The 9,782-nt window shown below is 42.8% G+C and overlaps 1 long non-coding RNA gene across 1 annotated transcript; it reads right to left on the bottom strand.

Annotated features, from left to right (window-relative positions):
- Window positions 1–7,292: 7,292 nt before the first annotated feature.
- Window positions 7,293–8,605, bottom strand: LOC143780761 (uncharacterized). Its single transcript, XR_013216514.1, has 3 exons — window positions 8,555–8,605; window positions 7,871–8,015; window positions 7,293–7,524 (listed from the first exon to the last, which is right to left on the bottom strand). It is a non-coding gene; the product is annotated as an uncharacterized LOC143780761 (long non-coding RNA).
- Window positions 8,606–9,782: the final 1,177 nt, after the last annotated feature.

Genomic DNA, 9,782 nt, shown 5'->3' with positions numbered 1-9,782 from the left:
ACAGGCGGGCTACTCAGATGACTATCAGACAGTGCTACTAGCCCAAAAGGATTGGCTGAGCTAGATTACACCAAATGCTGTGACAAACACTTGCACAGCATTGGCTCAGACCTGCCTGGCAAACAGTGCTATGAACTTCTGTAACCTACCCTGAAAAGGGCTGATATTACAACTAGTCCCGACTCCTCCCGACTCCCTAAACCTATCTCTCTGACAATTCGCTCCAAAAAAACACTCTTAGTCTGTATAGCGCCCACAGCAGCAGCGGTGCCGTCTAACACTAAGCTGCAGCAGTGAGGAAATGGTGGCAACGGGGCAAATGGCTGGTTCTTATAGGGCAAGGACATGTGACATACACAGCCAATGACACATGCTTGTGTGCATCACATGCACATTGCTGTGTGTGTGTGTGTGCACTGCTGATAGGCTGAGAGACTGCACCGCCCCTCTGTAAATGCGGGAAAGAAAAAAAAAATGGAGATCGGCGTTATTTCAGCACAGATCTATCCCCCCCCCCACCCGCCCACTATACACTGAAACAGTCCATTAACAATGATAAACAGTTTTAATGTGCAAATCAAGCTAGGCTTTTGGTGAACGAACAGTTATCGAACAGAAACTCGAACAGCCGATTTTTAAGCAAATTGTTCGGGTTCGTCGAACGACTCGAACACCGCACAAAACAGCTCGAATTTGAAATTGGCGAACAGTTCGACTCGAACACCGCTCATCTCTAATTGTGTGTTTCTATAATATGACACATTTCCACTTCCGACCCCACCCTGCCCATTTTTCCTATATAAGGTTTTTTGCACCCTGTCCCTCTATACCTGTATAACCGATGGAGAACCTGGTCCAATTTTCTTATTTACACAATAAAGAAAAAGAACCATGTAATTCTATCTCGGGATGTAGTGAGATCTGTTGGGCGTGCTGAATATTCCTAGAAACGTCTCCACTCCCTTACGACCAGACTAGCCTTAATCCGACCGTGACATCAAACCAGACAGCACTGGAAGCACCATACCACTGTTGACTCCTGCCCAACCACTATCACTATAGGTGAAGATCTCCTCTCCTGTAGCTCCTCTGCCTGCCTTTGAGCTCTGTGTAGGTTTCTTATATATAAGGTATAACACGAAAGGGACTTTTAGCACAAATGTGAATATATGACCAAGTTTATTTTCTATAATCCTGTAAGCAGTGACATTATGGGTATTGAACAATATTGATCCATTTTGTCCTTAAGCACTATGGTTTGCCACGTAAAGATATGTCTTTAGTGCTATTGTGAGCTGTTTTCCTGTATGGAATTCTGTCATTTTCTGCCTAGACTAGCGCTTAGTCAGAGACATTTAATTGTACAATAGATACTGGAACTCCTCCAGACTGTGTGATGCATCTCTCTACTTGTGACAAAGAGTCTCCTACTAAAACAGTCGCAAAGTCAATAAATGATTAAGACACCGGCCAAATGGTTCATTTCCAGGAGTAAGCCGGATTTAGAAATGAGACATCTTACCGTGGATGAAAAATAGTTTGGGTAAGAGACATTATCACTAAACATCCTCACCTACCGGGAGATCTCTCTGCATTATTTTACATGCACAGCAGGCAGTCTTGCAGAGGTAACAGATAAAATAAAAATAATATATAGCACATATGCATTTGGGTGGATTACAAGTGCTGGTTAGAAATTTAAAAGGGAAAAATCAATTCAGAGTAGCATCTAGGCAAACAAATCAGAGGTTAAATTTAGGACACCTCTAAAAAACAGATATAGTTGCTAAATTAGGAAATCAGAAAAGCAATGAAGAAAAGCAATCTGTGTGCTGTAAAATGTATTTAGTTCAGACCTACATTCTGATAAGTGGTACTTATTTTTTGTACTGCTCAGGGACCCTTGCTAGGAGAGAGGGTGTAGTTCTGGTCATTTATCAAGGTGATCCAGTTCACGTGTTGTGTAGAGCACATGTGCACATCACATGTGCTGCCGAGCACATTTTAATCAAGTCAAAAGATAATTTTCCCCAACAAATGTTTTGTTTTTTCTTAACCTGTTTACACTGAACAATTATCAGGAAATGACCCTTAATGCTTGTTCATGATCATCATGCAGTGTAAATTCACCCTTAGACTTTTTATTTGTTAGTGTACTGTATGCTTTTTTGCTATGTGAACATTTAGCACCTAGAGTTTACAAGTTGGATGAGTCTGTTGTGTTTGCTATATAGAAGTTGTTATAGTGAGCCCTTTAACTCTAAAACAGCTGACAAATGTTCTAACATTGATAAGGAGTCTAAATAATGAACTACTTGTAATATAAAGATAGGACACTAAGTATGACAAGTTATATACTGATTGATTTTGGAGTCAAAATAATAAGCTACAAAATGTCCCCACCTCAATAGTAAACTAATCTCTTAAAAGTGTCCAGGGACACAAATTGGACATTAACTGGCTGTAAATCCTTAGGTCAGTGGTTATTTTCGCAGTTTGAAACATCTTAAGGGAACATTAAATAAATCCATGGACTACAGTACTTATCTTTAGTATCATGGGAAGAATAAAATATATAGGTTTATATATCAGAGATAACATGGCTGTTATTTTATGCAGTATGAACATTGGAAGGACACTATAGGAAGATCTTCTGGAATTCGTTTTCTAAATTGTAACTTTTTGCAAAACTCTCAACCATGATCTGTAATATGCAATAAAGCAACAACATTATAAAACACAATTTAAGAATCAAAATTGAAATGTTAAATACTAGAGATGAGCAATTGATCTACAGAGGATTGAGTTAAAGATTAATTTCCTGAAATTCATGGTTTCATGCGAAGTCAAGCATTTTGAGACTCTATTGATAAAAACTTGCCAGGCACTATTTCCTACACTGCTGTCGCATCAGAGAAGAGGCAAACGTCATTTTGTGTGGCCACACAGGCTTCTTCATAATGCCTCTGTCTTCTGTTAAATATAAAATCTTATGGTCAGTGGAGTTCTCACTCATTCTCCTATAAAGTGTAAGCTCTTCTGATCAGCAAGGTCCTCTCTCTTCTGTAGTGTGTAAGTGAGTCGCCCGTCAGGGCAGTGGGGTACTCGGTTCCGGGTCCGGTCCCAATTAAAGTGGTGGTCACGGTGGCAGCGACCCGGTCCGTGGCCCTGGGTGACCAAGTAAAAGGGACGGTCTTTAGGGGTTGTAGAAATAATGAAAGTTCGTGACACCATCTGTGGTTCTCGGTCAGAGGTGACCGACACTACTTAAAGGGGTCCTCTGGGGGCGATGGTGCTGCAGCAAAGATGGTATCGCTTCCCACAGGCTCCCGGTGTGTTTGGCAGGGATGGTGAATGCCAGCAAATAAATGGAGGACACAGGGTTGCAGTCTTTACCTGGTTTACTGGTGTTAAGCAGCCTCAGTCCAGGGTACCGGTAACAGGTAAAGATGGAGTCCAGGCAGCCCAAAGACAGGTGTAAATCCCCTTGACAGGTCAGTTTGGGAGCCTTCCACTATGCTCTGGTCTGTGGTCCCTTGCTGCCTGTAGCTCTCTAACAAGGCCCTCTTTCTTCCCTGTCCAGTGACAGTACCTGCACGGTAGGCAACATGAGCTGTCTCTTTGGGGTCTCTGTCCACGGTGACTCTGGACTCTGATTGCTTCTGTACCTCAGGTATTATGTGGGCAAGTTCCTTTTAGTTTCCTGCCCTCCGGTTCTGCTGTGGGACCTGTAGTTCCTCACGACCTCAGGCTTCCGGTGCCCGGTTTCTGCGCTCAGCTTAGAGAGGCCCAGTAGCAGTGCTCCTCTAGCTCCTAAGTCATTCTGTGCTCCTTCACTGTCTGCTACCAACTGCCAACTGTCTGCACCAGACTAACTGATTTCTCCTCCAGACCAGGATGTTTATAGGGAAGTTCCCCTTAAACCGGGTTTAGAGCTCCCACTTCTGGCCTGGAGTCAGAATGTGTTGCATGTAAGGTTACCTGTCAAAGGGATCCCTCCTGTCTCCAGGCATGGCATTAACCTTCCCGAGAGGAAGGCAATACCACTGTGGTACCTGAACTCCTTGGTTGACACATTAGCTCTTATGATCAGTGGGGTCCTTTCTCTCTTTCCTATAGTGTAATGTCTGCCTTAAACCATAGGCTCAAAAGGCTGCTTCGGACAGACTTGGCACAAGCCACTACGTCTGGCTTGTGCCAGAGAAATCCCCAAACCTTTTAACCCCTGTACAGATGACCCAATAGAATGCTGCCACGGAAAGGCTGCCGTCTAGAGGTAGAAATGGTTGCCAAGCAGGGTCAGAAACAAGAGTGTTGTGAATTCTGCTCTTGGGCTCCCTCCGGTGGTTATAAGTGGTAGCACTGCTGTCTCTGGATCGCAGCATTTATCAGGTGTGTTCACTTTTTGCAATTCTGACTGGGCTATTTAGTCTTGCTTGACCCTTTAGTCAGTGCCAGTTGTCCATTGTTCCTGGAGGATTCACATCCCTGCCTGGTCTCTCCTGCTTTGCTGTTCATTTCAACAAAGATAAGTTCTGGCCTTGATTTTTGCTGTCCACATGCTGTGGCCTTATTGTTCAGTTCTTTTCCATGTTTTTGTCTTGTCCAGCTTGGTCTGTATAAGGATTTGTTTAGCCAAGCTGGTATCTCTGGAGATGCAGATATACCCTCCATATCTTTAGTTAGCTGTGGAGATTTTGTATTTTCTGTGGTGGATATTTTCTAGTGTTTTAATACTGACCGCATAGTACTCTGTCCTATCCTAGCACTCATTGTTGAGTAGCTTATGCTGCATGGCTACAGGTTGTTGGTGGTTGAACAACCAATGTAGCTGGCGCACTACAATAAGCAAAATACACAAAAGAAGGGGGTGCAGTGGAGTGGCTAAATGTGATAGCTAACTTAGGAAGAAAACTAGCCACCCATGAAAACTGCACACCACCAATAATTAGTGAAAAAAGGAACAGCTTTATTGGTAAACAATATTAAAAACAGCGTAAAAAACATTAGAAATACACATATCCACCCTTAGGTCTGCTCATAATGTACCCTATATATATGAATATAAATATGAATATCTGTCATAAGAAACCACCACCTGGCATAAGACAATAAAGCAATACTAGAAAAAATACATATTGCAATATGATGCTGGAGATAATAAGCATACACTTGCTAGCTATCAGGGGAAAAAAAGAATACAGCCAAAGGCCTAATGCTATAGATGGAATGGCAAGAAAACCCTGTACCCATGTAGGTAATGCCCTAAGACCAAGGCCAAGAGACAATATACGTTGGCCACCAATATACCCAAATACTCACGAACAGTGATAATGCTAAAGGTCCTAACAAAGTCAAAACCCAAACGTGGGTGAACAAGTGTACCAAAATAGGCTTACAAGCAAGTGGAGAGGCCTGAACAGCCGGTGGGGAGAGCCAGACCGCTGGGTGGAAGGACCCAACGCGTGTTGCGGTATCAGAAGACCGCTTCGTCAGGGGAAGTAACTTACCGATAAGAGCACTATCCTTATATATCTATCCGTCCGGTACCAAGTAGGCACACGTGTGTGGCAGAGAAATGGTGGGGAGCGAGACCGGAAGTGGAAGGCTGAAGTGGGCCAAACCCACAAAGCGGCGCATGCGCAAAACACAGGGGATGAATGAATGAAATGTGCAGACGTCTCTGCCCATACTACACCACTGCGCACGCGCCGTCAAAAGAGACAGCGGTCCGCAGAGGAGCCAAAGGAATATCGACACAACATCTGAATGGCACAATCCAGGAGGGGATATAGTGAGCGGATAGCACCATAACATGGGACGGCCACATAAGGAGAAGGTAAAGGGAAGAGAGGGCAATATGGAGGTAAAACCCTGAAAAGAAAAAAATCACATTATGTAAAGCAACTAACAGCAACCCAGAATACCTACCAAAGAACAGAATGGGTACATATAATAAAGACTATACATAGGCATAATAACATATTGCATAACAATAACAATATTTTGCTCCCACAGGATAAAAAATACCCAGCAAAATCCACATATGTTAGTAGACCTAATTAAGGAAAAAGAGGATACACAAATATCACATACCCAGACAAGTATATCATAAATTACAAAAGAGGCCCATATGTATGATAAAGGAAATTCCCACTGGTAAGGTGTAATATCCAGTGGATCCCCCCGGCCCAACAAATGGATTCCTGCTGCACAGTCCACCATAGTGTACCCATGTGTCCCATTGTGGGATGGATAACCCCCATTTTATATTCAAATGTCCATAATAATGTCCATATGTGGGACAGAGTCCTCACTAGTCGGTATGTAGCCACGACTATATGTTCCAACGAATGTCCCTCTAGAGTGGAAAGCCCAGGTGAAGATTCCCACGAAGTCTTCCATAATATGCTTTAATGAGACACAGTCCTTAATGATTAATATCCATCCGCATCCTTGCATCCCAGATGTTGTCAGTCAAAACTACACGGTGATGGTTATCCAGGAAAAGTCAACCCAAGAAGCCTGTAAAAAGGAGGTCCTTGTTAATCCCATGGGGTGCAATAGAGTGGAGTAAGTAAATCCACCGCGATTCAATCTGTAACAGTCGTTTCTGTAAGGAGCCCCCCCTACCAGAGCTCCTGACATGCTCCAGACCCACTATTTTAGTCCTTGCATAGCTGCCAGCATGGTGTGATAAGAAATGTGCAGCAACTGTAGTCAGCACCTTACCCTTACGGCTATCAGCTGCAGCAGTATTGATAGTTGAGAAATGGCCTTGTATTCTCCGGCGTAGCTCCTGTGAGGTCTGACCTATGTAAATGCAAGGGCAGGGACAAATCAAAGCATATATCACATGAGAAGTTTTACAATTAATATATGCTCTTAGCTTGTGCTGTATCTGGTCTGTCGGGTTAAGGAAGAAATCCCGAGTAGGATGCATATATGGACAGACACTGCAGTCTCCGCAGGGAAAAGAGCCTCGCAAACAAAATCCACGATTGAGTCTATGAGTGGGTCTGGTGTAATGACTGTTGGTGAGAATGTCTCTAAAGTTAGGCGCCCTCCTAGCTGTCATAAGTGGTTGGGTGCTAACCACCTGGGACGTCTGTGCATCTGTTGTTAGAATCCTCCAATGTTCATTCATAATCTGCCTTACCTGGTACCATTGGGTATGATAACCCGTAATAAACCGTGCATAATTATCCGGTCTTCTTTTAGTGGAAACCAGCAGAGTGTCTTGTGCTTGTGCATTGGCCCTCCGGAAAGCGGAAGAAATACATTTTCTGGGGTAATTCCTGTTCCTAAACCTCGTAGTGAGGTCCTGGGCTTCCCTCCTGAAGTCATGGTCCAGGGTACAGTTACGCCTAGCCCTGAGAAATTGGCCGATCGGAACCCCATCTTTGGTATGTTTGGGGTGGAAGCTGCGATACTCCAACAAACTGTTCACGGCTGTGGGCTTCCGGTAAAGGCAAGTGGACAGAATGCCATCCTGACATTTCACCTCAAGATCCAAAAAATTAACTGTAACAGAAGAAAAGTGGTGGGTCAAAAAAACGTGAAATGGATTATTATTGAGGTAGTCCAGAAAATACAGACATTCCTCCAATGAGCCGGACCAAATAAAGAATATGTCGTCTATATAGCGCGACCAATGTCGCACTTTGTTGATAAATGGCTCTGAAATATAGACGACAGTAGACTCCCACCACCCTAAGAAAAGATTTGCGAAGGCTGGGGCACACCATGCCCCCATAGCCACGCCGGATGTTTGTAAAAAAAAGGTGTTGTCAAACAGAAAAAAATTGTGTCTCAAAATGAAATCAAGTAGATCAATAATGAAAGAATCATGCAATCTGTCTGAATTTACCTGTTGGTCCAAAAAGAACAGGACAGCCCGCATGCCGTCATCATGGTTGATATTAGAGTATAACGATTCTACATCGCAGGTGACCATGAATTCATTCGGAGATAACGTCACTCCTTTATAGGTCCTGATGAAATGTGAAGAATCCCTAGTATAGGAGGGCAATGTGATAACCATTGGCTGCAGAAAAAAATCAATATAAGTGCATGCCCTCTCGCACAAAGTACCAATACTAGATACAATTGGGCGTCCGGGAGGCTTTTCAATATTTTTGTGGACTTTAGGTAGCATGTAGAAAGTCGATATGACCGGCTGTTCCACCCAAATAAAGTCCCGCTCCTTGACATTGATAATGCCCAATTGAAAGGCCTTGTCATTAAGTGCTCTCAGCTTTGCAGCAAAGACCCCAGTAGGGTTAGAGGGAAGTCTACGATAAAACCGTGGATCATTAAGCTGTCTATAAGCCTCTTCCAAGTATAAATCATGCGGCCATAAGACCACGTTACCGCCTTTATCAGCCTCTCTAACCAAAAATTCCTTATTCTTCTTAAGGCTCAGGAGGGCACCTCGTTCCTGAGAAGTAAGGTTAGTGATGAAGCCAGTCTGCATAGGTAATGCTTCTATGTCATGCTTGACCATCTCAAAAAATATTTTTATGGCAGGAACAGTGGAGAGAGAAGGACATACCGTTGATTTATTCTGATGTGGGAACCGTGGTCTACTCGCTGGAGACTCTGCTGTTGTTGGTGGTTATTGTTGGAGAAGGCATTTGGTGGATTTATCTGTGACTGTTGCTAGGTTTGGAGTGTGTTATAATGCCCTTTCTTCTCCTACTTTGGTTTAACCCCATCCTACACTTCCCGATGCATTCTTCTGTTATATGTGTGAGTATATTTGTATGTTTGGTATTTATCGTTACCCCTGTTCTTACAGTATTACCTTGTTAGTCTGGTTGGTATATTACGGTACAATACTATTTCCCTCTTCCCTGGATGGGGAAAGGGTACAGACTTAGGGCAGATTCAGGAGCTAAGGCAAGATATGTGGCCTTCACCATCAGTATTAATCCGGGGAACAGGACGAGATAGGGCACCCCTAGAGATAGGGAGAGGGAAGGAGCCACTGGTCCTGGGACACCTGACAGCAGAGGCGTGACAGAAGGGCATCACAATAAATGTAGTAAGTACCATGCCCTAACAAAAACAGAGTAAAAAAAACAACTGCAGTACCTAACAAATAGTATGCAAATATCAAAACCACATGCTGCACTCAATGTGTATGGAGTGCTATCATAACAAAATAGCTAGACATCTAACTACACATATTTTGCACAAAACATTTTGCAAGATATAAATCAATGTGCAATAATTGGAGCTAAAGAATATACAGCTCTGGCAAAAATTAGGCAAACACTGCAAAATGTTCAGTTTGTCTGATTTTTCTCTTTATATGTATATTTTTGAGTGAAATGTAAATTGTTCATTTATTCTATAAACTTCTAACAACATGTCTCCAAATTTCCAAGCAATACATTTATTTTTTTTCTGAAAAGGAGAAATGGTCAAAATTAAAAAAAAAAACAACCCAGTGCTTTCAGACCTCAAATAATGCAAAAAAACAAGTTCATAATCATTTAGAAACAACAATACTAATGTTTTAACTCAGGAAGAGTTCAGAAATCAATATTTTGTGGAATAACCATGATTTTTAATCACAGCTTTCATACGTCTTAGCATGCTTTCCACCAGTCTTTCACACTGCTTCTGGCGCAAAAATGTAAGCAGTTCTTCTTTGTTTGTTGGCTTGTGACTATCCATCATCTTCTTGATTACATTCCAGAGGTTTTCAATGGGGTTCAGGTGTGGAGATAGGGTTGGCTGCCCATGACAGGGTTTTTTTTTTTTTTTGCCAGAGC

The sequence above is a fragment of the Ranitomeya variabilis genome, chromosome 1, assembly GCF_051348905.1.
Source record: "Ranitomeya variabilis isolate aRanVar5 chromosome 1, aRanVar5.hap1, whole genome shotgun sequence".
In the NCBI taxonomy this organism is placed as follows: domain Eukaryota; kingdom Metazoa; phylum Chordata; class Amphibia; order Anura; family Dendrobatidae; genus Ranitomeya; species Ranitomeya variabilis.
This window is presented reverse-complemented; position numbering and strand designations above follow the sequence as displayed.